Raw genomic sequence first — 27,434 nt, 5'->3', positions numbered from 1 at the left:
AAGGGGCCGAGTCATGTGCTTGACACCTTTTGGTTCCCAGCAGATGTGATGGGAGGAGTTTTAATATACGTCCCTTGCAAAAGTATTCTGAAGTCAGGGCACTACCATAGAAAAAGCTCTCTCTTTTGTATATGCATAGTGTATTTCTCCTATAGATGGAACATGGAGAAGGGTCTCCTCTGACTTTAATCCACAGGCAACTTGATATGGGAAAAGGTACTCCTTCAGATATTTGTGCTCAAACAATCAAGGATTTTAAACTTCAGGACCTTTAATTGGGTTCAGCAGCAAATAGGCAGCCAATGTAGTTCCTTCAGGTCTGTTGTAATATGGCTCCATCTAGATAAACCAGCCAGAATTCTAGCATCCATATTTTGTACTAGTAGAAGTTACTGAATCATTTTCAAGAGTAGGCCCACAAATATTGATTACAGTAATCCAATCTGGAAGTTAACTGAAAATTAATCAACATGGCCAGGCTATACCTATTCAAGAAAGGTGCAGCTGATGAACCAACCAAATCTGAGCTTCTGATGGCAATGTTAGATCAAGAAGTGCCCCCAAGCTGTGCACTTGCTCCTTCAGGAGGAGTGAAAACCATCCAGAACAGATATTTCAACTTCCTTGATCTGGGAACCACAAACCCACAGTACCTCCAACTTGTCATGATTCAATTTCAGTTTACTGGCCCTTATCAATCCCATTAGCCAAATTCAGACAGCAGTTCAGCACTGCCACAGCCACATCTGACTCTGAAGACAAAGAGCATTAGAGCTGGGTGTCCTCTGTACACTGATAAAAACTTCCTATCCAATTGCTTCACATAGATATTTAAAAAAATGGGGAATAAGACTGAAGCTTCCAGGAGCCCACAGCTCAAATGCTATGGGGTCAAACAGAAATCTCCCAATACTACTGACACTTTAAGTGAGACTGGATCCACCATATTACCATGCCTGCTAACTTCCAGTCCCAATCCACAGTACTGATTTATCAACCATGGTTGATAGTATTAGAAGCCTCTAAGTGATCAAGTAAATCAATAGGATCACACTCCCCCTTACTCTCTCTTGACAGAGGTCATTGGGGCAATTAAAGCTCCTACAGTGCCAAACTTTAGCTAAATGGGTTTACAATTTTGCAAGTATATACAGTACTAAGTTGTAATCATAAGATTTCCCATGAGCATCTTGTGGTCTTCCCATGGGCATCTGTTTCCACTGTGGGAACAGAGTACCAGAGTAGATAAGCCTTTGGTCTGATCCACCATGGCTTTTCTTGTGTTCTTATACAAGTTAGGAGGAAAGCATCAAGATAAGACATGGAAGTCAATATCCCATTATTCCCCTACCCAAGGCCAACATCTAGGTTCTGGCTATAAACTGATACCCATTGAAATCTGCTTTCATTTCCCAGTCTCCTGCTTCTATGGTGCAGGAACCTCTAGAGGTGGAAAAAAACAGCAATAATTATGGAGTTTGGTGTGATGTCTGAATTCTTCTGTTGAGTCGAACATCCACTGGGGTTCCTGTACTTCAAATGGTGGGGGATTATGGAACTATTTTGAGTATGGATATAAGTGCTTAGTAGTTGCAGTCTCAGGGTTTACATAAATGTAATTAGGCATTAAGGTAAAATGCATTTTGTCCCTTAGTCCCAAAATGAACAGAGGTGTCTAAACTGCTTGTTCAGTCATCATTCCTAAGAGACTTTCTAGAACAGGCTGCCAAGTTCACTGTGTCTACTAAAATGGGTTTCTTCTGATTGGAAAGCTCCTTGTGGTGTTTCGATTATAACAAGTAACCCAAAGCATTAAAGAGATGCAACATCACAAATAGGCATTTGTAAATGTTTGTCAACTCCAATGAAGTGATTTGTTTGCAGACTCCTTTCCCCATGCACATCTGCAATTGCTCACTACAGGAGGATGCCACTAATTTTTTTTAAAAAGGGAACCTTAATGTGACCTTTTGAGAAAGCGATAAACCATATTGATTGGTTGCTGCTGAAGGACATCATTAAACTCCCTGTGTTCCCCTCCCCCCATCCCACCTTTCTTTCTTTTATTTAGTATTTGGTTGCCCGGCAGGCATATCAGTACTGACTAACCCTGCCAGTTCAACTATTAAAGAATTTATCTCTCGAAGGAGGCCTGATGTAAACATGATAATCTGTTTGGCGGCCCTTGTGATGGCCCATGAATAAAACATATGACAACACAGTGTGAGCACAGGAGCTTACTATCTGTTACAAAAGAGGATGTCTGGATGTTCCCTGAAGACCTTCCATTGTTAATCCCTAAGGTCTAGGGCTTTATTCTTCATATCAACTCACCTACAAGGGGAGTGGTTAACTTCTATCCCCCTGCTTCTCTACAAATAATTTATAATGGCCCATTCAAGAGCCTGCCATGGAAAAAACAAGGAGGAGTTGGTTCTGAGAACGCTCCTCTATTTCGATTTTCCATTTCTTCTTCTCTTTTTGTGATTGGGAATAAGGGTCTTTCCTTAAGACTAGGTAGGCAGCAAAAGAATAACCACATATTTAGTCTGTTTCCACAGGGGAATCAGGGTAGCTTGTGGAGTTTGTTTGTTTGCATTTCCCACATCTGTAATTTGAATATGACTACAACGCATATTCAGTTTCAAATTGGTCCTCCTCCATATTCTGAATTACAATAGAGTGCTGGTATAGTATAATGGCTAAGTGTCTGACTGGGTAAGGCCCCAGTTCATATCTAAGCCGCTTACAGTGCAATCCTCTACATGTGTGCTCAGAACTAAGTCCCATTGAGTTCCATAGGGCTTACTCCCAGATCAATGTGTATAGGCTGCCAATGAAATGAAAGCCTTAATTAAGCCGCTATTCAACTCCTATATGCAATATGCTGATCAAACTTGCCTTCCAGGGCTTACTGGTATCAGGATTACAGATATTGTGTATGGAGCTGGGATGGCATAGTGGCAAAGTCTTTTGACCGAGATATGAATAAAAATTCCCTCTTTCAAATCTCAGCTCTACTATGAACTGTGGACCCAAACAAACATTGCTTGAAATGCCTTTATTTTTTAAACTCTAGAGTAGACTACTTCATTCTTTTTTTATTTTATTTTAGAGCAAGTACAGAAGACTTGATCCAGATTGACACCCCAGCCTATGGAGTAAGGAAGCTTTAACTCTTCCCTCCACCTACCACATCAGGGTCCCCATGCCTGCAATTTGTATTGCAAAATATTGATCCATAAAACAAATGGATCATTATTTTGAAATAGGAATTGCAGGTTCCTCCTGATCTGGATGAAGCTCCCTGCACCTATTCTGAAATAAAGGTGTAGCTGCTAGCTTCATCCTTAAAATAATGTCTTTTTGGGGGGGGGGCTGAGGTTGCCTATCTTGCAAGATTGTCATAAGGATTAGAACAAGATCATGCACGTGAAGCATTTTTGAACATTCAAAAAGCCTTATGTGAACGCCAAATAATATTAGTATTGACAACATTCACAAGTTTCACAACTTTTCTTAGCATCACTCGTGAGTTACATCACAGGTGGAATGTGTGTGCAACACTTTCAAAACCAGGAATCACATAGCTCTCTGATGTTAAAACACACAGAGAACTTATTCTGGACAATTTGTGTGAACCCACCAAATAATAGGAATATTCCGTAACTATCAAATGAGCACATTAAGTATTTACACTCTCACACATATTTGATAAGGAGCGTGAAGGTTCTGTAACTAAATATATTGGTTCGTGTACAGAGAATTTTTAACATTAGGATCCTGCTTTATGTAAGTGAACTTTTCCCCTCAATTAGCTTTAATTCTTAAGACATAAGAAATCAGATCCAGGACGACAACAAACTGAGCAGAAATCAGAGTCTTGGCAAACCCAAGTGGCCAAACCTGTTCCTGGTTCAGGTAGATAAACTACCATGGAATTGTTTAATATGACCTTTTCAGTATAACAAGAAAACCATTGTCTTTAAATTTTGAGTTTGTTTTTAAAAGCCTAGCTGTTTAAAAATAAAACTGCTTATAACACATTTTTTTCCCTGGGAAATCTCTCCCTTTATGTACAAGCTTTGGCCATTAATCCTCTAATTATGTTCCTGCATAGATATAATTTTTGATCTTATGCACAAGGAACCATAAAAATAAAAGTTTTTATATAAAGGCTGCTTTATATAAGTACGCAACAGCTGCTATTGGTCAAACAACTTTCATGGGACTGCCTCTTCTCCATCAACAGCTCTTGTATAAGCAACAAATACTACATTGTACAGAACCCAGGGCCTGCTCCACTGTGGCTAGGTGATTTCTTGCTGCTCATATTCAGAGGCCTTTATTGCATGCTAAATATGGCTGCAAATCTGCCACACACAGTAAGCAACATGCAAATCACACTGAAATTAATCCATGTGATATGCAGGCAGGATTGCAGCCTACATTTTTCAGATGAACAAAGGTCTCAAAATTGAGCCCTTTCTTTTTAACACAAGGATTCAGAACTTTCTGTCAAACTACAGTGAGTTTGCATAAGAGGTGTGGGCGTGCATAGGTGTACCTCAGTGCCACGGTATAATGAAGCTTAGGTTTCTATAATACGGATCTCCTTGTCTAGAAATGATGTTTAAGGCTGCCAAGGATATCTCTATTATTTGTGTTACTAGTGTAAAGGCCATGTCACCATGGGCGCTAATAGTCCTGCACCTTTCCTGCTTTTTGTCCCTCAGTTCCCTCACCACAGAAGGGCTCATGAATAATGCAAATGTAGGTCATGCATAGTGAATCCAGCATCCCCCTCCCTTACACGCCTCTGTCCCCTCCCCTTGCCTCACTGACAGCAACAACCTAACCATGCAGCTGCACCCAGGGCCCGCTTTAACACCACACTATCCCTGCCTGTTTGGCATGGAGGAAATTAATTGCCATTAAAGCTTGAATTTCAAACTTTTTTGAACTTTCAACATTTTCTGCACATCTACACTGCTCAAGCTTCAGTCTAAAACAAAAATGAGCCAATTTGGTGTGGTAGATCTTGAGTAATAAGCATTACACTACCATATTCTTATATAAGATTTAATTTAATATTACATCGTTATCCAACTGGAAGCATATTTAAAGGCAGACCACCTCAGCTGTTCTGAATGAACTGCGTAAGCCATGTTGGTTGAAGTCAGATGTGCCTACTGGAAGGGGCCAATCCAGACTGAAGTAGTCTACCTGTATCCCCATGGTGACGAACTGTACTGAAAAGCATAGTCTGATATCCACAACTAGCACTGTCTGCATATGCCTCAAAATTGAATATTTGCTTCAGTATCAAAGGGTGATTGGCCATAGAGGCTCAATACTGTGAGCAAATCCACATAGGTTTGGAGCTGAATGCTTTTGGATACAAAAGGTCAGCAAATGAAAACAATGGACAGGCACCAGTAGACCATTCTAGCTACCATAAGGGCAGGACCTCTTTGTTGTGCTCCTGTGCTAGCACAATGACCCTAGAGCAGGGGTGATGAACCTCTTTCAGCCCTAGGGCAGAATTCAATTTTGGAGAAGAACTCTGGGGCCACATTCCAGTGGTGGGCAAAGCAGACGGTAAAAAGGCAGGCCAAAGATACCAAAAAATACCAGCCTATTGTAGCTTGAAGCTTTTACTGCCAGTAACCAAGCCTTTGGAGAAGTATTTCAACCTTTTAGATTGGGAGAAAAATTGCACAAAAGCTGGGAAACACTCAAACAACCCATGGTCAGGGAAAGGGGGGAAGGCCTGGGGAAGCGGATGGGGGTCTTATGATGCTCCCTAGAGGGATGGATTGGGACCCCAGGAAAGCCAGATTTGGCCCATGGGCCTGAGGTTCTGCACACCTGTCCTAGAGACTTGGGAGTCTAAAAACAAAAATGAGCTGCCATTTTAAAGACAAACAAATAGAGGTAACTGTTGGTTGAATGCCTCCCACCACACACACACGCACAACACCTTAAGATAATGTTTCAGTGCAATGTGCATTCTGCATTGGTTTTCATTGCTGCTAGTCACAGGGGCAGATCCTAAAGACAGTGTGGGCTCACTGATTCCCCAGTGTCACAGATGTTCCATATTAGCATTTGAGTGCATCATAGGATGTTACTGCTGTTGCATTGTCAAGAACAGGACTGCCTTTACAGAGACAGAACAAACAACAGGAGTGCTCAAATAGCCAAAAATAGACAATGCTTTAAAAGTTGATGTTGCGCCTGCAGACTAAGAACAATATGTTTGTACCAATAGAGAAACTATTTATTCTCAGTAGAGGGCTAGAATTTGCCCCCCTCCAGGTGTATCACAGAAAAGTCATGTAATTGGCATTATATGTGAAATCATAGAATCATAGGATAGTAGAACTGTAAGGGGCCTATAAGGCCATCAAGTCCAATCCCCTGCTCAATGCAGGAATCCACCCTAAAGCATCCCTGACAGATGCTTGTCCAGCTACCTCTTGAATGCCTCTAGCGTGGGAGAGCCCACAACCTCCCTTGGTAACTGGTTCCATTGTCGTACTGCTCTAACAGTCAGGAAGTTTTTCCTGATGTCCAGCCAGAATCTGGCTTCCTGTAACTTGAGCCCGTTATTCCATGTCCTGCACTCTGGGATGATCGGGAATTGATCCTGGCCCTCCTCTGTGTGACAACCTTTTAAGTATTTGAAGAGTGCTATCATGTCTCCCCTCAATCTTCTCTTCTCCAGGCTAAACAGGCCCAGTTGTTTCAGTCTCTCTTCATAGGGCTTTGACACACTCCAGCTTGTCTGTGTCCTTCTTGAATTGTGGAGCCCAGAACTGGACGCAATGCTCTAGATGAGGCCTAACCAGAGTTGACTAGAGAGGAACCAGTACCTCATGCAATTTGGAAGCTATACTTCTATTAATGCAGCCCAAAATAGCATTTGCCTTTCTTGCAACCATATCACAGGGTTGGCTCATATTCAGCTTGTGATCTACAACAATTCCAAGATCTTTCTCATTTGTAGTATTGCTGAGCCAAGTATCCCCCATCTTGTAACTGTGCCTTTGGTTTCTATTTCCTAGATGTAGAACTTGGCATTTATCCCTATTAAATTTCATTCTGTTGTTTTCAGCCCAGCACTCCAGCCTATCAAGATCACTTTGAAGTTTGTTTCTGTCTTCCAGGGTATTAGCTATCCCACCCAGTTTTGTGTCATCTGCAAATTTGATAAGCGTTCCCTGCACTTCCTCGTCCAAATGATTGATAAGAATGTTGAAAAGCACTGGGCCCAGGACTGAGCCCTGCGGTAAGGTAACAAGTAGTATTAATGTATATACACTTAAACTGTGCCTTCTTAATTTCTGATCTGTGAAACCCCCTTTCCCTTATGTTCATCTGGAGAAAAGGAGGGGGGAGAATAAAAACAAGCTCTGCACATAAACCACATGACTTGAACCTCTGAAGGAACACAATAAAACCTCCACCATTCACAATCTTATAAACTGCCAGCTCTTTTCATTTATTTCCTTTTCTATTTTGTTTAAGAACTTGTGTGGTCTCTTTCAGTTTTGGAAAAAACAGTATATTTTGTCAACTTGATAAATTTATTCTCTTTGTTTCTTAGCTTCAGTCAAAATTTGCTTCTGACTCACAGATTCAAAAGATGTCAAAAGAAAGCCAATAATAATAATAATAATAATAATAATAATAATAATAATAATAATAATAATGTTCTTCCCCCTTCCCCCACGATTGTGCATTTCTGCTTCATACATTGCTTTGCTTTCCTTGAAGAAATTTATTTATTGTTTATTCATTTTCCACCTTCATGGATGTTGGAAGAACTTTACAGCTCAGATGCCAAAAGTGTATGCCTTTAGCCTGCTTTATTTAATGGCAACTTTGCTCTCTGGGTAGTGCTAGCTGCAGTCATTCACAAATCAAGGATGCCTTGCAGTGTGGCATCACAAGGCAGGCTTGGAAATGCAACTGCCTTTTATTTTTCCTTCCTCCAGCTGGAAAGATGACAACACACTGGAAAGCCCATCCAAGCATTGTCCTGAGTTTTTTAACGGAAATTGCTGGTGGTTTCAATGCAACAATAAGGAATAAAAGCTTCATTTAAAAAAAAATGGAAGTAGAGAATAATCAAGGATTATGCCAGCTTTTGCATCCAATAACTATGCTTCAGTGTTCATTGTATATTGTGATTCAGGCAAGACCGCCATGCGGTTGTTGTTTTCTAATGCCCGAGCCCAGTTTATTTTGATGAGCTAGTCTTTGGGGCAGGTTTAAAATAAAACCCAACGGTGAGCTTAGATTGATTGTTGTGAGAGAATTAGCTCATGTTCAACACTAATGGTTTTATCACTGGTTAACAGCTAGTAGTACCACTGGGAATACTTTTACTACTGTAGCATTCATACTTGACCAATTACAACAATTCTGTATAACTGTTGAGACATCTGCATGGAAAAGCACGCAGCAGAAAAATAGAAGAAAGGAATGGCTAGGATCAGGTTCTTCCAGACTAGTGTACTTTCAAAACAGAAAAAATATGGGCAAATTGTTGTTGTTGTTGTTGTTGTTGTTGTTTTAAAAACTGGTGGGTGTTGTGGGCTCTGCTCAGCTTTGAATTTGACAGCAGAGATCAGGGTGCAGGTATGAGCTCTTAGGCTTAATCTACTCCAAGTAGGCTATTGTATTATGAAAGTGGTATGAAAGCGGTATATAAAAGGCAGGAGCCACACTACTGCTTTGTAGTGGTATTGAAGTGCACTCACAATTGTTGGGGCCCATTGATCACATACCATATAACACTTTCATACTGCTCTATCCTGTTTGGTGTGCCTCCTGCCTATTATATACCGCATTCATAGTACAATATCCCGCTTGGTGTAGATTGGGCCTTAGGCCACAGCTAGACCTAAGGTTTCTCCTGGGATCATCCAGGGTTCGCCCCTGCCTGAGCACTGGATCCCCTGTGTGTCACCTAGATGAACAGGTTTGACCCCTGGACGATCCAGGGATAAACCTTAGGTCTAGCTATGGCCTTAGTCAGCTGAGCATAGCAGATAAACTGATGGGAAGCTGGGGACTTGCTCTCCTTAAGTGTGGGATTTAAAGAGAGAAGAAAATTGGGCTCAGGGGACATACTTCAGGTGCACATTATCTGCCCCATAAGGAGGGGATGAAGAATTGGCCTCAATGAACAGGCACCTTAAGGAGTGTGCTTGTCTGATTTCTTCTTCCCAGGAGATTGGCCGTAACAACTCTGTTTGAGCAGGATGCTGGAGCAGATGGTTTGCCATAGCTGTTCCCAGAGCAAGTTCCATGGAACTGGGGCCCCTGATCTAACTAAGAAGATCCACAGATACAGATGGAGGATTCCATATGTACGTCATTTGTTGATTCAGGAACTGTGGATATAAATATCCAAAGGCACAGCAGTGCAAGGATACTGTATATTCCCACTGCATTGTATTTCAATACTCTGTTAGAATGGGGCTGGCTCCATGGATGAACCTTTGAGCATTCATTCCACATTCACTTGCACATCTGGATGGGCATTTGGCTTATGCACCCATGGTGCCTAATCCAGAAACTAATGTGTACCTAAACTCCTAGTTGTAGTTTGATAAGAAAATGTGAATGGGGACCTTATCTTTGTCCCACAGAAATGTATTTCCTCTCCATAACAATTTTTCATGGATCCCATCTTATTTAACATTAAATGTGATAAAATTACTACTATAAGAGCTTTCCAAGATGACAGTGATAGCAGAGAAAAGAAAGCCATTTTCTGAGTTTAGGTGCTTTTAGAAATAATAAGTGATGAATGTTAAAATCTCAAGTAATAGAACTGTCTTTTTTTACTCTAGTTTCCAACTAGAAGCATGCTAACCATTGTATTGTCCTTGGAAAATCTTTATGAATAACTCAACTTGTACTACATTCATTGAGTTTGTATGAACACCAAACATTCCATCAGAATCATAGAATAAAAACAACAGAGAAAACTTAATTGTATCCTATTGCATATAAACAAATTTAAATAAAAAGCGGTTCTGATAAAATAAAATTTTAAAATACCCATCAGCAGTAAATACCATATTTATTTATTAAATATGATGGTTTTGCTTTTTATGCCCTGCCCAATTTAGTAAGATGCAAAGGTGTAAAAGTGTAGTATTGACGTAGCAAAAGGGCATGCATCTTTGTTTTGTTAATAACGTGAACAGGAGATATAGAGCTCCATCAGATGAGCGTTTTATTGCATGCTCGTTATTGGGCACTCACGGACATTCATGGGTCCCGCTCATGATGTCATCTGCCTCCCGCTCTTTCTAGCTTTCTCCGCAAGACAAAAAAACACCCGGTAAATCTGAATTATTTTTGAGATGGAAATTGCTGCTATCTCCTGCTTTGTGCAAGAGAAGCAGCATGATCAAAACGGCCCACTGAATGGGCCACACACATGTTGTTTTCTTCCTCTTTCGAAAGAGGAAGTAATGAGGGGCAAACACATGGGCGGAGAAGCAACGGTAAACAAACACGATTTCCCCCAGTGTGATGACGCTCATAGGCACAATGGCATATTTTCCTGGGCTAGAATCAATGGGACTTGGCATTTCCTAAATAATGTTATTGGCGGTAAAAATAAGTAAGATTGAATCTGCAAGTAAATGTGTTGCTGTATAGAAGCAGAGTTTACTTTGTACCCAGCACACATTACTAACTTAAGTCCCTTTGATTTCAGTGGGTCCACCCTAATGGCATGTCTACGCCAGCCCTATATCCCGGGATCATCCCAGGATCATTCCTGTGCATCCAAATGCCACACAGGGTATCCCAGGAGCAGGCAGGGACGATCCCTCCATTTTTCTGGGATAACCCTTAGGTGTAGAAAGGCCCTAAGTATGACTAACTCTAGAACCAATTCATCATGTGGCTGCACCGAATAGCACAGCACTTGGGATACTTACTGGCCTAATCTAAACTTGCCAATTATCCCAGGATAGTATTGAGGCCGTCCCTACCGTGCCACATGATGTTCACCTACTCCCGCGATGATCCAGGAACAACCACTCTGTTTTGCCAGTGCTGATTCCCACCCTCCAGTTTTCCCCCTCTCTTGGGACAATTCTGAGGTCTGTGGATGGTGTAGGGGCCCCTCCCAAGGTAGTCGCTGTCCCTTGCGAGTAGCAGGAATCAGCAGGGTGAGCCCATGGGTATCGGGGGTAAGGTAGAGAGCATTTCTGCCATGTTTCCGAGGGGTCTCGGCACCTTCCAGTGCTGAGTGTTTGTTTTTTAAAATAAATAAATAAATCACAGCTTCACAAAGGAGCGCACCCCTGCTCTTGCGCAAATGTTAGGATTAGTAAAACAAAAACAAAAAACTTCACCAGGGATGGACTCTCCCCACTCCCCAAAGGGCTGCAGGTGTAGACTAGGGCGCCATTTTTTTTTCAATGCCTTTCCTACAGATAAATAGAAAGATAAATATAGATTTCAACTGAAAACAAAAAGTCAAGTATTAATGGCTTTAAATAAATCTGTAGTGCAACCAAATTTGTAACACTGTGTACAATTCCAGCCACCATATCTCTGCAATGATGTCACAGGGAAAGGAAAGACACTGAAAAGAGCAATTATAATTATCAAGGAGTTGAGAACACAGTCTTTTAAGAGAAGCTTTTTAGTTTGGAAAAACGATGACTCACAGTGCAATCCTCAGAAGTAAGCCCCACTGCAATCCCAGACATAACCCCCATTGAGTTCAATAGTGTGCACTCCCTAGTAAGTATGGGATTGCAGCCTTAGAAACATAACTGAGTTTTAGAAAAGTATGACTGGTGCAGGGCGAGTGGCTAGAAAGACATTCTTCCCACTCTTTCATGGAAGAGGTTTATGACAAACCAAAGAAGCTATTCTTCACACAGTGCAATGAACGTATGAAGCCCACTGCCACTGGTGGTTGCAATAAGGGCCATTAATTTAGATGAGATTATTTAACAAATAGAGTTAGGGTGCAGTTCTATACTCAATGGGGAGAAAACCCCATTGAACGCAATGGGATTTACTTGTGAGTAGACATATAGGATTACTCTTTTAGATACATTCGCAGAACCTCCATGTTCAGAAGGGTGTAATTTACTTCTCTTAATACCAGATGCTGGAGACGTAGATCTGCAGAGGGCTGTTGAATTTATGCCCTACTTCTCAGGGTTCCAGAAGAATTTGGCTAACTACTGTGGGAAACATAATATTTGACTAGGTTTATGTTTGGTCCAATCCAGAGGGCTCTTTTATATGGGAAAGGAGGAAAGAAAATGATAGCTGTCCTTCATCTTTTCTGTCCTTCATCTCTTCCTTTCTTGGTTGAATTAAGTTTAAACTGCACCATCTCAGTGGATTATTTTGATTTGAGAATTACGAGATTATTTGTCCAAAGAGCGCTTCCATGTCGGTTACTTTCATTCACTTATTTTTATTGAAGAACTTTGGCTTTGCTACCTTGCCTAAGAGCTTTCTTAACAGTGTTACAGCAACTGCAAAGAAGCCCTCAAATCTTTTTAATGTTATATGAAAAGGGAAACCTTCAAGTAAAGAGAAATACAAAAGGTGGCTTCCTGCTTATCAGCATTCACACAAGAGAGGGAGAAACATCCAGATTACTTAGGGTTCATGTTATTTGACAACTGTATCCTACCCTCTTCCCTTTCACATATGAATATATCAGTGTCGTAGCCATGCCTTATCTTCCTCTGGGAGGAAGACACAGAGGATTTCTTCAATGCATATTTCAGTCAAGATAGGAGCACTAAATTTAATGCAACTCAAGAGTGGTGGAGCTGTGTGTATATACAGTGCACACATACTTCCCCTCTTTTCTTGTGTAGAAGGAGCAGTGGCTACAACAAATGTAGCAGATGCCCTAACCAGTATTCAATTGCAGGCATGTTTTCCATTGCTTGGGATGGATGAATCACCCTAAGGCCTGGTTCGCACAATCACAGTATGGTTTGTTTCCCCCGCCCCCGCGATGCTTCACACGCATCCAGTATTTGCTTAGTTATCCGCATTGTGGTTTCTGTGTCGGCCAAACCTAGTGTGCGGCATAATCCACCCCACAAACCCTATTACAAGCCATGGGTTGTGGGAATCATGCTATGTGCTGGGTTTGGATGACAACCCACAATGCGTCATAGGTAATTAAGAAAATGGTGGGCACACATAGTGGGGGGAAACCCAGATTCCGTGGCTTCCCCTACTGATTGTGTGAACCTATTATCTGATCCATGTCATTTCCACATGTATCCAGTCATAAATCAGACTGCAGATTTTTAAAAATGTCCAAATTAATATCAAATTTATTTTCATGCATATTTTTGTTTTCAACTTTCCATAGTCTATACTTTTTGTACGCAACATTTCTTAATATATACATTATTATTTTTTACCTGAGAACTGCATCACAAAATCTGGAGAAGTGTGCAGTCAGAAGGATGACTGTGTTCTGATCCTCATTTTAAGTCTGTGAAGCGTGAATTAGGTAAGTGCACTTAAAATACAAAGCAAACAAAATCCCTTCCCATTCCCTATCTGCTACTGTTCTTCAGCCAGTGCTCTTGAGGAACAGGCCAAGCTGTGCTGCCTTGCCTTCCCATAGCGGCCGATCAAATTGCAGGTCACCTTGCTAGGATTAAAGTAAAAGCTGTGGCACTACCACATTTTTCTTTATGCGGTATTCCTTTATTTCTTTAAAATTACTCCAGCACGTTGCTATCATCACCATCGCCCAAAATTACCTATTGTTCTCTGAAATGCTTTGTCTTTTTTTCTGTCATGCTATATGATTCTTCCCTAATTTCTTGAAATGAGACAAAATGAATATGTCTCTTGCATTTAACTACTTCAGGTTGAGCACCTTATTATGAAAGGAGGCATTGTGGCTTTTGCACCTGCATCATGATTAATGAGAATGGAAGCTTTGGGAATAGTGATTGGTTGCTACTGGATGGTACTCAGAAAGCTTAGGTTGCATAAAACATTGTGAAGTTAAACATGACATTGCACTCAACTTTTCCTCATACAGAAGGTTAGTGTATCGCCTCCTTCAGATTGCTGGCAGGAACAAGCTTGGCAGCACAGCCTACCCAAAGGATGAATAACATCATTGTCCCACAAGGCCTACAACCAGCATCCCCAGAGTATCTTCTCCCATATCCCCAGTAAAATGCTGGTGGCAACATCAGTAAAGGACAGGGAAATTACTAATACAACTGCAGGAAGACGCAGGAGCAACGATTGGTTGTGATCAACCAGAAGTATACCAAAGGGCATAATCAGAGTCTGTCGTAGTAGGTTACATATGGTAGAGTCAAGCTCAGTTTTGCTAAAGGGATGAAGCAGAATGACGTCAAGCAGGTCCAAAGTCCATTCATTTTTTAAATTTTTGTTCTATGTTCATTCATTATAAAACAAACACCAAGAGCAGCTTTGCTCAACCTGGTACCCACCACATATGTTGGACTACAACTCCCATTGTCATCAGCCATCATGCTACTGGCTGGGGATGATGAGAGTTGTAGACCACCTGGAAAGCACCAGGTTGAGAAAGGCTTGTCAAGAATAACAAGTGGGTACAAAATTGGGGAGGGGGTTGTTGTTTTTCATTATCCCGTTCATAACCACTCATCACCCATTTGGAATGGGAGAATACTTTCTCCATTGGCAGCACAGATCCTCTTGGTGACTGCCTCCTGGGAGCCGCCATCTTATTATCCCAGAATGACTCAAGTCTTGTGTCATTATGGAACATTCCAATGTGGGTGGGAATAGTGGCTGCTGGGGGAGCTGCCATTTTTAAATGACACCCACATTTCCCCCCAGAACATCCTGGAGTGATGCAAAATCTGGAACATTCGCAGTAAAATGAAATGGCATCTGCTAGGCGATGGCCACCAAAATCATTTGGCACTTCCGCAGGCTGCAAGAGGAAAAGGAAAAGAAATGAAAGTTGAAGAAAGATTTTTTAAAAATGGAAACAAATACAAATGAATGAAACAAATGTAATTTAAATGAATTAATAACAAAACAAATGGGGACTTTAATGAAGAAATCAAATGGAATTATGAAATGGGGGGATCTTGCACACTACTAGTTTCATCACCATCTGCTGCAAAAATCTGGATAATGATAAGGATGCTAGATGTGGTGCTAGAGACTGAAATCAAGAGATGCTGCATCAAGAGGAAGGGTGTCTTCAAAGAAATTTGTGACCAGCTTGGTTGAAGGTATTTCTCAGAAGGTGAATGGATTATACACCTACCACCTGACAGGGCCTTATTCTAGTTGCTTTGCCGGGCAAATCCGCTAAGCCTTCATTTCTTCTGATATTAACTCAAAAGGCAATATGCCGCCCTGAGATCTTAATGATATAGGGTGGGATACAAATGTTTTAAATACATATAATAAATAATAGGATCACCATGTTTATTTATGAAGAGAGGCCTGTACTCATCTTATCACTGAACACTAAAAGATGTGGGGTCATGTGAGATGGTTCACTAGGTGGAACGTCTGGACGCCACCGCACATTGACAGGGAAGGGAGCGGCTGTCCCACTGTTACTTTTCTGTGTTGTGAAGTGGTAGTGGTGGAGGAGCATGGAAGGCAACAGGCTTCTGACATTATTGGAACAACCAACCATTCAGCCACTGTGCACTTGCATGGTTCTGGTGGTAGCACTCCATGCCTGTAGTGGCGTCTCCTGATATGGAAAGGTAACAGCATAATGACTTGCTCCAGTGGTGGGCAACAGTTTCACCAGCAGTGGTTTCGCCCCACCAGCTGCTGCCGGTTATGTGAAGATGACCATGCCACCTGAGCAACTCCCCTGCAATCTTTCAGTACAGCTAGTGTTCACCTGCATCTGCCTATTTGTTGAGCCCACCTACTTGTTTCACACTGGGGACCATTCCACTGTCTGCAGCCTGTGGATGCATTCAAAAGCAGTAAGATATGCCCCACACTTCCTATATAAGGGAGTGCCAAGCAGTTGCATCTAGAGAACTACAGACAGTGCAGTCTGCAATAGTACTTTGGAAGTGTGTGTGTGTGTGTGTGTGTGTAAAAAAGCAAGAGAAACATTATCAGTGGCAAACCACTACAATATTGATGAAAGGATCCCTGAACAGCTACCACAAATAAATGGGACAGCACTTGAACTTTGTGGGGTGCTTTTTCACTCCTTTGTAACAAGACTAATGCTAATAAATGCTAGATAAGATCAAACCTTCCAGTTAAGGTTCTTTACACTCCAGCTGAGAAATGTCTTCAAGCAATTTGTTGCTTTGGTTGCCGCAATACTCAGTAAGGGGTAAAAAAAGAAGAAGAAAAAAGAGCTCGTTGCAATTAGTAACTAATGCAGATTCTGTGCTTGCATGCTTTATAGGTTCTTCTTGATATGGCTAACGGCACATGAAGTAAATGATTTTAATTGCTGCGCTTCCTTCCCCTTCCACTCAATTCCCTGTTTCTTTGTCACCTTATCTAGAATATAAAACAGCATCCCATGACTGCTCTATGTCCTTCTTCCTTGAGAAAGGGGCATGAGGTCTAGCCGAGAAGGGTGTGGCAGGGTTTACTTTCGCCGCTCCACACCCTGCCCCTCAGTCATTATCAGTTCAAATAGATCCCTGCAAATCTTAGAGATTAGGAGAGAATCTGATAGCAGTTAATTTACAGAAAGTGAAAGTCAACAGAAAACTCCTCCGGATGGTGATTGGGAGAAGGGAGGAGCGAAGCCCCCCCCCCTTGGGGCTGCATCTTTGGCAAAGGGCCCGTGGCAAGATGCCTCTTTACAAAAGGAGACCCAGAGCAGGCCTGGCTGCCACCAAACAAACCCGCAACAGTGGCATGAATGGAATGCTCAAAAGAAAGAAAGCACATATTGGCAAGTCCTGCTTGATCTGCATGTCAAAGGCAACTGCCACTATGCAGAGGAAATACCTTTCCATGGAACAAACAAAACAGATCTCTGATAAACAAAATGCTTCAGGCGATGCCATTGTTCTCCTTTCTCCTCAGCTTTGAGGACAGGTACATGGCATGGAACAGAAACCCCTTCCAGAAACCCCCCAGCCTACATTGGGAAGCAAATGTGTTTAATGGAAATGAGCACCTCAGAGAAACCGAAATCAAGAGCAGAGGCAAAACCCAAATTCTCCTTTGAAATTTATTTGGTTTTAATGTTAATGATCATCAGGATACCAGATGGTTTTTCTCCTGCGCCTGGGCTGGCTTACGAACGTGCAGACAAATCTAGCTTTACTTGAATGTGGAAGAAGAGCATTTTCCTATGGAAGAGTTTGAAAGCATTGAAGAGATCTTTTTGGCTATTGGCGGAAAATACTCTCGCCCAACTAAGCAGCTAATCTACCAACTGTGGCCACAGCTAGACCTAAGGTTTATCCCTGGATCGTCCAGGGGTCAAACCTGTTCATCTAGGTGACACACAGGGGATCCAGTGCTCAGGCAGGGGTGAACCCTGGATGATCCCAAGATAAACCTTAGGTCTAGCTGTGGCCTGGAAGTTCAATGCACAGATTCAGGAAGCAAATATTCAGCCATGTCCTTTGCAGCATAGACAGGGCAATTCTAGATATGCTTACCTGGGAGTAGATCCCATGGTACGCAGTGATGATTACTTCTGATTGCACTGAAAGCTTGGTAAATTTATGGACCCATGCCTACTCATCCAAGCCAGGCAAACCCCATCTGACTTAGTAGCCTGGGCTTGAAAGGGGATCTATTCTATACAGCAACCCTAGAAGTGATTTTAAGGGTGGGGAGCAGTCCTCTTCATTATTACCTCTGCTTATTTTTCTTTTCAATATTATTCAGAAAATAATCAAAGCATCTGGGGGTGTTTCCTTTCAAATTGTGGCCTGTCGGGGTTGTGCTGTGCATTTGTATTTGTGCAGTTCAGGGGAAGCTATGAAGGCAGGTGGAAGGAGGATGCATTGTGATCTATTGCTCTGCAGACTAGAAATGTGTCTACATGGGATCATAGAATAGTAGGGTTGGAAGGGGCCTATACTGCCATCGAGTCCAACCCCCTGCTCAATGGATGTTCTTATATTCACTTTATAGAAGAGACTTCATCTTTGGGAAATATGGAAATTGGTATTTGAGATGGAGAATAATGATAGTATTTATAATGTTTCGAGTACTTAAAAGAACTTCACAGATATTATTTCATTAACCATTATAAAAGTACTGTAAAGTAGGCTAGTTGGGGAAATGGAGTTAAGCAATAGCACGTTGGCCGCCTTCAAAGTTCGTGCAAACGCCATACCTTTTAATCTGCACGGGAAGGTCCCTTTTTCATTGGGGGGTGGGGATTTGACAATCTCGAAGGTGTAGTATAGCTAGGCCTCAAGTTGCTTAATTTTATTTACAAAATGTAAATAAGCAGGGAATAAGGAGCCAGACTGCTCACTTGAGGGAATGGTATTAAAGGCAAAACTGAAGTACTTTGGCCACATAATGAGAAGACAGGATACCCTGGAGAAGAGGCTGATGCTAGGGAAAGTGGAAGGCAAAAGGAAGAGGGGCCGACCAAGGGCAAGATGGATGGATGATATTCTGGAGGTGACAGACTTGACCTTGGGGAAGCTGGGGGTGGCGACAGCCGACAGAAAGCTCTGGCGTGGGCTGGTCCATGAAGTCACGAAGAGTCGGAAGCAACTGAACGAATAAACAACAACAAAGGAGCAGGTCTAGCATGATAACAGATACTTGAGAGAGCGCCTCTCCTTATATATGCCTGCCCAAGGCCTTAGATCTGTTGGAGGAGCCCTTCTCCACATCCCACCAATGCAACATATACGTTATGATGGGACAAGGGAGAGGGCTTTCTCTGGGGTGGCACCCCGACTGTGGAATGCCCTCCCCTTGGAGGCCCGATTGGTGCCAACATTGATTCCATTTCGACGCCAAGTAAAAACATGGCTTTTTAACAAAGCCTTTGATGGTTAAACTCACTGGCACATTGTTTTAACTGTTTTAACTGCATCTTTTGCTTTTAAATTATATATTGTTTTAACTTGGATCATGGTTTAATTTATTTTTAACTGTGTATATTTATTGTTTTAAACTGTATGTTTTTATCTGTACGCCCCCCCTGAGATCTTAGTGATATGGGGTGGGATATAAATATTTTAAATAAATAAATAAACAGAGAGCTTCGGCTATTGGGTGATATAGAAATGCAATAAATAAATAAATAAACAAGGCAAATAAACAAACCTCATCAGCTGACTCCATCATCACTTCTAAAAATCTGCATTAATTATATATCTGTATACTTAGGGTGCAATCTTATGCATGTTTAGACAGAAAAAAGCCGTACAACTCCCAGCATGCCCCAGCATTTTTCTGTCTGAACATGCATAGGATTGCGCCTTAAAATGTGCAAATTCTGCAGCCTGTATTAAGTTGAAACCCAGATATGACAAACCACAAGAAATATAGTACATCGCAACATATACTAGTATTCAACTTAACTCTGCCATATATAATTGGGGGTGGGGGAATCAGTTGACTACCCTTTGACTATATTGATTATACTGCAGACAAGACAACCAAGTTTATGAACCCACTGAAATAGCTACACTTTCTAGACAGCCTTAAATAAAACAGCCTATTGTACTGGGGTGGGATGCGGAGGTTCCTGATCTGTACCTTTTGGGTGATTTGATGTTTCCGACGACCCCCACCAACATTCTAAACCTGAAAAGCATCTTAATTCAGGCGGTAGGCAAATGATGGTCTAAATAAACTGCTCAAGTCCTATTTGATTTATATAGTATCTGAAGTATTGAGCGTGTGACTACCTTAGCCGGCAAATATGAACTGAACAAGCTTAAGATAAATAGCTCATTTGTTGCAGTTCAGCAGCAAACAGATTTGTCAGGATGTTTAAGTGGACCTGATAAATGTCATTAGGCGTGGGGAGGGGGAGGGAGAGAAATAAGGTTTTATCCACTGATGAGTGTTTTAAACTTGTCAGAATAGACATTTAGCCAATTTACAAGTGTTGGATACTAGTTGAAATGCCATATAACTAATGTTAACAAGGAGTTCTTCATTAGAGCAGGGCTGGCGGGTGGGTGGGGAGGACCATATTTCAAGGGGATTGGCATAATTTGTAATTATTGATTCAACATTTTTACCCTTTAGCATTTGCAGAAGTAACATACGTAGGTTCAACAGTCAGGCTTACATTTTTAGCTCAATGTATTTTTAAAGCCAGAAGATGGGAAGCATCTCTTAACACTGATACCTAATTAGTTACTCTCCTCCAAATATTCAAAATAGTGTGTTCAACACATTCACCACAGGTAGCAGAAGGAGATTTCTGCCTGCATAGCACTTATCAAATAATTATATATAGCTATCAATGCAGATAAAGATGTATATAGGTGGATCCTATGCTGCTCTCTAGTGCAAAGGTGGAGGGAGGAATCTCAACCAACTTCCTCCTCCATCTGCAGCCTTGCCCCCTTCCCCAGCCACAACCTACCCCACACCTTTGCCATGAGTTCTGTAACCCTCAGGAACAGATTTCTGATGGTGGTACAGGGAATGTGGAAGAAAAGTAAGGTGGGAGATTCCCATCTGCCTCTGGTTGTCCAGAGACAGCTGGACAACCATCTGTCAGGGCTGCTTTAGGGTGGATTCCTGCACTGAGCTGGGGGTTGGACTCGATGGCCTTGTAAGCGCCTTCCAACTCTGCTATTCTATGATTCTGTGATTGGAATTCTGTTCCATTCTGAGAAAGGAAGTTAGGAGAATCCAAACCTATCACCTATGTTTTTCATACTCCACATTTATTTATTTTTAAAAGTATCTTCTTTTGGTGTGCAAAATGGAGGGATAATTTGAAACCAATCTTACCTTTTCATCATTTTATAGTTACCAACTCACTTTTTCTTTTTGGACAGGGCCCCTGTGTATTTAATAGCTACATGACATTTAGCTCTTGTAGATGTTCTCAGGTTGCAGATGCCTGGATAGCACTCTGCCTGTCATTCATTACAGAAGCTCTGACTGGGGAGGGGGGAGTTGATGGCCACCCTACAAATGAAAATGGAGTGGATTGAAAATGATTAGACAGAGTAGGGTGGCGACTTCTGAATTGCCAAAAAACCCACCACCACTCAGAACATCTTTCACCAAAAAAGGACAAAGGGGGACACCTATTTGCACAAAATTGGCATATATGCAAATAAATTATAATTTCAATAGAAATATGCTACATTTTACCAGAGTGGGGAAGGCTGTGTCCAGTCTGCTGTCCAGATGCTTAACTATTGATGGACTCAACTCTTCTTTCTGATGGATCTTTCTCATCATACTGGGCTTGGAATAGACAGACCTTCAAATGGAGGACATCTTCAAAATAGAGGAGAGTCCTCTGGCAGCCCTTTAAACAGAGGCCTGCCCTCTGTAAAAGACGACATATGGCATGCAAGCAGAGTGAGGGTAGGGTCACCATCTTTCCTTCCTGACAGAAACTCTATGCCATCTGTACAATGGGCAAAAATTTGGCAAGTAAACACTTTCCGAAGTTACTGTCTTTTCCACTGTAGGAAAAGGCCACACTTATTGAATTTCCACTGTCATGCAACTGTTATAACGGCTCACAGTCTCTGTTGGGGAAAGACAGCTTTGCTCACAGTATATTTTATATTTTAACCCTAAAATAGTACCACTTGTCTAGAATCATTGTGATTTTTTTTTATTGAGTAAGCACTTTCAGGAAAGATATACAAGACCACCAAGATATGCAGAAGTCACCCACATGACCATCTAGAAGTTGATAGATAGAATGCCACCTCTCTATATAAGTAGGTCAAATGCATCTGTATGTGACTGAGTGTTTGTACTTAGTAGAATCTTGTGAATCCATTTTTTTTTACTTTAGAAGGAAAATTTATAATCCCAATACACACAGAGGTAAACTTAAAATTGGTAACTGAGATATTTTTTCCCCACAGCTCATTTTGAGGACCCCATTAATTTTTTTCACATTTGACATTTATTGATAATATTCAGGTCAGGCACATGAGATTCAAAGTGCTATTTACATGTCTGCTAATTATTTGCAGCTGGGGTTAGCAATATCCTGCATGGAAATGTTCTCCTATGCCGAAAATAAGAGAAAAGCTTAGTTTGATTCACTGAACCTGCTTTGGAAGAACACCATTATTTATAGATCACATATTCTTTTTGCCCAAGGACTAGGTTAAGTTTAGAGGAAGTGACTTACTCCTCATGGATGAGAAGGATGCTGAATTCAAATCTTTCCCATCCAAGAGGATATGCCTTCGTCATATCCAAATTGGAGTACTCTATGTGATGCTGCTTTTAGAAGAGTATTCAGTTAGGGTGATAATATGAAAAGGAAGACAGGGCTCCTGAATCTTTAACAGCTGTACAGAAAAGGGAATTTCAGCAGGTGTCATTTGTATGCATGCAGCGCCTGATGAAATTCCCTCCTCATCACAACAGTTAAAGCTGCAGGAGCCCTGCCCTCCTTTTCATACCTTAATTCAGTACCTTTTTGAATGGACTCAAAATGCAACCCACAGTATATTAACTGGAGTTCGTCTGAATGAGCATGCAATTAAAGTCTAGTCCCCTTTGTTTCTAATTTCTTTCCAGCCCTAATTCAAAGTGCTGCTTTTGACAGCACAAACCCTAAACAGCCTGAGGTTGGGGTATCTCATGGACTCTCTTGTCCCATGTGAACTTAACTTGAGCACTCAGTTTAATCATGTTGGGCCTGTTCTCCCACCCAGGTACCCTATGTGGGCATGCAAGATGGGGCCTTTTCAGTCATTGGGCCGAGGATGTGGAAGGCCCTCCCAAAGGAGAGTCACTTGGCATTTGCTGCTTGGTGAACAGTGAAGACAAGGCTTTCCCAGAGGGCTTTGGGGCATTGCAAACTGATTATATTGTGCAGCAGTTTTAGACTCTGTAGGTTTGGGGTGGAAGGACTGTTTTTCTTTTCTTTTCATGATAGTTATATAACTGTCTTGGCAAGATCTTTCAGGCAAAAAGGTGGGATACAAATATTGTAAATAAATATGTCCAATAATCTATTGTCTTTAGTGTCTAGTCTAGAGCAGGCTGACTCTTACTCCTTTCAGCATATTTTTCCTCAATAGGTCCTTTGGACTGAACTAGTTGTTCATCCCTAGAGTTCAGCCATTTCCTTCCGTAGTAAAGGCAATTCCTTGACAATCCCAAAAAAGCTGCTTCAAACATAAAACAAAACCCAAACCAAAAAAGTATTCCCTACAGGGAACATTCACATGGACGCAACCAAGCAGACCTTGAACCCTTTTAAAGCATTATGTCTGAGGGGTTAAAGAAACCTGGAGTGGGACGTGGGGAATTGTATCTGCCTAGATTTTTACCCTCACTGAGATCAGTCTGATGCAGATAGTATTAAGACTAACACGAGCCTAGGGCCATATGGCTTACTTTTCTATTTGTGACGCTTTGAATGTGGGGTTAAATGCAGGTGTGCTGTAAGTCAGATCTGGGCAAGGTTCAGGCTTGTCAAATCTATTTTGTTTGTTTCTCTCCCCCCCACCTCCCCCAAACCCCAAGATCTATCATCCAGAGCTAAGTGCAAAATATATACTCTTAGTCTCAAAGAACAGGGTGCCTTTGAGCACATTCTGAGCTGAGGAATTTGTTTTCAGGTGGGAGAAGTCATTTTCTTGTTGCTCTTGTTAAACAACTGGGAGTCAGAAACTCTTGTGGATCTGCTGCGAATCACCCAGAGATCTCCCAGTAGATCCTGATCTCTCTCTTCTGCCCACCCCTGCTGTAAGTCAATGATGCTCTGAATGATTTTGGTCATGAAGCCACCTACTTATGCCATCTCTGAGTGAGTCTGCTGTGGTTTAAACGTCCCACATCATAAAGCAGGTCTTTGAAGGGGCAGCATGGTGTTCCTAAAAAGGTGGCCAAGAAGGTTTACGCTAAAGCTAGAGATATTTTCTTTTGGGTAGATCATTTTCAGTTCAACCAAAACAGGCCATGGAGACTTCAGTGTAGTTAGAAAGGGCTCCCTCACCCTCTCCCTGTCTCTTCCTTTATTTCTTTAAGTTATCAGTCATTAGATAGAGACCAAAAATCACAGCGGGAGACTTGTAAAATGGTTTTTTGGGGATCCTCAGGGGCATTGCTTTCAGTCTTTTCATCAAGCAAGCTAGTCTCTATCATAAGTCTTATTTATAAGGAGGCTTTCAGGCAATTTCACACTGCTTTTCTCTGATGCAGCCCAAAAAAACATGTAAACCCAGGGGATTAGTAGCGACTTAGAGAGAAAATAGTGTAAAGTTATACCATGAACTGAGCCAGTGCAGCTGGCTGGATGCACTTTCCCCCCTGGGCTACTACCAGTGAGTGAAACCTATCTAAGTGGGTCCCCTCCCGCCCTGTTGTTGTGCAGAATCCTTTGTGATATTGTGCACTGGAATTGCTCCATCTCAGGAGGCAGTCAAGTCTTTAATGGCTTGCAGAGCAGAAAGAGGCAGCCACTGTCTAAGAATTGAAGTCTAAGCCGCCTTTTTTCTCCTTTTGCTTTGTTGACAGCATCAATTGGGCAGCCCAAGTAAACAAACTGTTTATTCAAGCTATGCCGGTTGGTAGCCCTTTTTGATTAGATTACTGACATGCTATAATATCCTAAAATGGGAAATAAATTATGGCATTAACCAGGGGGTCAAACTTGAGTCCCTTTTAACAACAACCAACAAAATTATACCAATTACATTGCTTTACAGCTAGGCCAGGCTGATAATTAATGAGACTGCAAATCACAGAGACTTAATTTTGAGAGCACATTTTCTCATTTATTTAATTTTGAGTACAGCCAGCTGTCCAGTGCCTGACCTAAACATATTTCTGTACTTTTTGTCTCATTCTAGCAAACTTAACTGTCTCACAGCCATTGAATCCAGTTTTCACATTTAAATGATTGCAAGCTTCCTTGGAAAACAGGCTAAACACTCCGCTTTCTGAAAATATTTTAAAAGGGCATAAATGGGCAAGTGAAGATGACCCAGCACAGATTTTAGTGCCTTCGCATATTTTTTCATGACAGGGATGCTGGATTTAAAACACCCCTTAGTCCTTATCTCAGATTGAAACTCCTAAAGATGTGTTGCTTCATCCCTTAGGCCAAGGGTGCTGAGCCTCAAGCCAATAAAATCCTACCAGTCACATTGCTTTATAGGTAGGCCAGGCAGATAAATAAGGAGACTGCAAATCACGAGGACTTAATTTTGAGGGCACATTTTCTCATTTATTTCCAAATCCAGATCACCTGGGCTCCCAGTTCACCATCTGGAGCTCCCCGGACAGTGACTCACCCCTGCCCTTTCCCTGGCCCACAGATTGTTTGGTGGTTCCCAGGTTTTTGTGCAGATTTTCCCTCATTCTAAAAGCTTGAAATGCTTCTCCTAAGGCTTAAGTCTGGGTAGTAACAGATGGTATTTTTGGCCCTGCCCCATTTATTTATTTATTTATTACATTTATATGCCGCCTCATAGCTGAAGCTCTCTGGGCGGTTTACAAAAGTTAAAAACAGTGAACATTAAAAACAAATATACAAAATTTTAAAAGCATGTTAACAGCAATACCTTTGCCTTTGGCTATGCCCTCCGCTCGGATGTGCCACATACACCCCACAAGCCTCCCCAAATGGGAATACGTCCCTCAGGCTGAAGGAGGTTCTGCGCCCCTTATCTACTCATTCAACTGAACAATTATTGAACCAGAAAAAAACAAAAACCTGGCAGTAGTTCATGATTAGACGTCTGAATGCAACTTGCCTGCGCCTTTCAGTCTTCATGGATTCTTGAGTTAGGAGATAGCCCCGGCTAACCAAGTCTCAAGGTAAATAAGATGTTAACCAGAAACGCAAGTTAAGTAAAAGCTTTAAGATACACTAGAGTGATATTTCTGGTATTTGGCCATGCCCTTTTTGCCTTTAGCCTGCCCACCATTAGAATGTGCATGCACACACACACACACACACACACATATGGTAAGCTTTTCCAAAATTGGATTCAGCTTTGGGGCTGAAAGAGGTTTGATACCCCTGCCCTCTTTTGTATCTGGTCAGGAGGGCAGGGCTCCTGCAGCATTAGCTGTTGTGATGAAGAGGGAATTTCACCAGGTCCTGCATGCATACAACTGACACCTACTGAAATCTCCTTTTCTATACAACTGGTATTGAGCCCTGTCCTCCTTTCCATATGGTCACCCTACATCTACATTTGCCCACATTCATCCCTTTGTTACCTTTGCCAGACCCTTTTCTTTCTTCCCTGCTTCCATTTGCCGTCACCTCCAGCATTGTAGCTGTGTTAGCCCTGTTGCAACAAAAGCGATAAAGAGTCCGGTGCCACCTAGAAGACTAACAAATGCGTTGTGTCATCATGGCAGCATGTACTATGATGCTACAATAAATTGGTTAGCCTTACTATTCCCCCTTCTCCGTGCTATTTCCTCCTTCTCTACTTTTAAAATGTATACTGTAAGCTGCTTGGGCAGAGATCCTTCCTTTGTTGTTTATTTTCACCATAAACATAAACGATGCCATAAAAAATAACAGTAGTCACAATGACATAATCAAAAGTATAGCATATGTGATTTGTTGCTATTTACCAAACTTAGCACTGCAAGAGACTTTTGTTGGCATGCAAATTCCTCACATCCAGGATCCTTGGCTACAATAAGAAGGACAGTTTTATGGGAGTGGGGGCATACACATCCAGAAATAGCAATGCTCAGTCCCCAGCACGCAGGGAGAAATTGCAGGATCGGAGCCAGCAAGAATCTGGAGCCCGTCTACACTTGTCTAGATGAAACGTAACAAGTTGGCAGAGATGACGTCAGCAGTCACGTGATGCTGTTGTTACGTTTCTTCTGACTTTTAAAACCGTTCCACTTTCTGTTAAAATCGTTTTAAAACTAACAATGTGCCCCAACCTTTCGTTGTATTCAATGCCGTCTTTCAAAGTCACGTCTCGTGACCATGGTCTTTGCTTCCTGATTAGGACGTGAGGGCTTTTCTAGGGGAGGGAGAGCTGGCACAACGCGACGAGGGGGAGGGGGAGGGGGAGGGAGGGCGGTGAAAGAGGGGACAGAGGCTTAATTTTTTTAAAAAAACGCTTATCTTTCGGGGTGTACGTGGCCCCTTTAAGACGCTGCAGGGCTTCCCTTGTCCCTACGCGTCGCCCCGCCTCCCTGCCGGCTTATCCCAGCAGGTCTAGCTCAGAGTCACCGGAAGAAGGAGGTTTACTTCAGAGCCGGTATGAGCATAATGAAGAACGTTCTAAAGAAGAGTG

The sequence above is a fragment of the Elgaria multicarinata genome, chromosome 1 (genome assembly GCF_023053635.1).
Source record: "Elgaria multicarinata webbii isolate HBS135686 ecotype San Diego chromosome 1, rElgMul1.1.pri, whole genome shotgun sequence".
Taxonomy (NCBI): domain Eukaryota; kingdom Metazoa; phylum Chordata; class Lepidosauria; order Squamata; family Anguidae; genus Elgaria; species Elgaria multicarinata.
Note: the sequence above shows the minus strand (reverse complement) of the source record.